The sequence below is a fragment of the Etheostoma cragini genome, chromosome 14, assembly GCF_013103735.1.
Source record: "Etheostoma cragini isolate CJK2018 chromosome 14, CSU_Ecrag_1.0, whole genome shotgun sequence".
Classification (NCBI taxonomy): domain Eukaryota; kingdom Metazoa; phylum Chordata; class Actinopteri; order Perciformes; family Percidae; genus Etheostoma; species Etheostoma cragini.
In genome coordinates this window covers 7,370,617-7,371,589 of record NC_048420.1, presented here as the reverse complement: position 1 = coordinate 7,371,589, position 973 = coordinate 7,370,617, and positions in this window count along the sequence as shown.

The window sequence follows — 973 nt, the reverse complement described above, 5'->3', positions numbered from 1 at the left end:
TGTTTATAGTCAGAAAACAGTTTTGGCTTCTCTGCATGCCATCATTTAATGTATTGGATATTACATAAAACATAAACATAAAATCACGCCTCTAGAACTGCACTTTTTGAAGTAGAAATACAAATAAACTGTGGAGATAATGCCCTTATACTTTATACCTACTGTCTCATAAAACCTGAGCTTTTTTCTTTTACCTTCGTAAGGCTGATTAAAATCTAACACCCAGTGTGTATTGTCATAGCCTACACTTTAGAATGCAACATTCAAATTAATAGACAAAAAATGATATCCTGAGAAGAGTAGCGTCCCCTTCATTCTGCCCTTGCCTGTGTTCCAGCCAAGTGGAGCTCTAGTGGAACTGCAACCAGTTCATAAGCCGGAAGTATCAAGAGAGTCGAACTTCTTCCCTGATTAGAAATTCTTTGGAATGAGTGAGTGTGTGTTGGAGTGTGTGGCTGTGTTTCACCACAAAGTATTGGCAAGGTTAGAGCCTTTTCTTGATTGATTAAATCAACAGCCATACACGGGTCATTAGTCACTCCTGTTCTCCACCAGGTTTCCCACAGCGATTAATCAAACCTTGTCAAGTTGCCCTAACCTGTAAGTGTGTTTCCTCACAGCAGCCAGTTAGCCCTCCATCCTCAAGACTGGACTTTTAAAAGTGTCCACAGCCTCAGTGTCTGTGTCCCAAGTCAGTGCTGGGCTGTTTACTTATCAGCGACTCTACTTCATCAACGACTGACCATGCAGATAAAAAAAGCTATTGATTTCACTTCCAGGAAAATAAATCATACATTCTTCTATTTTATGAACTCAAAGTGCTCTCTGTGATTGCCTCTTCAGATTAAAATCTGATTTTGCTCAAATGCACTGTATAAGGGTATATCCTCATCTGAGGTCATTTGTAGGATGACATGGAGTGCTGCGATAAGGATCCACTCCTAGGTTTCCGAATTGAAGTGCCTTATGAGTT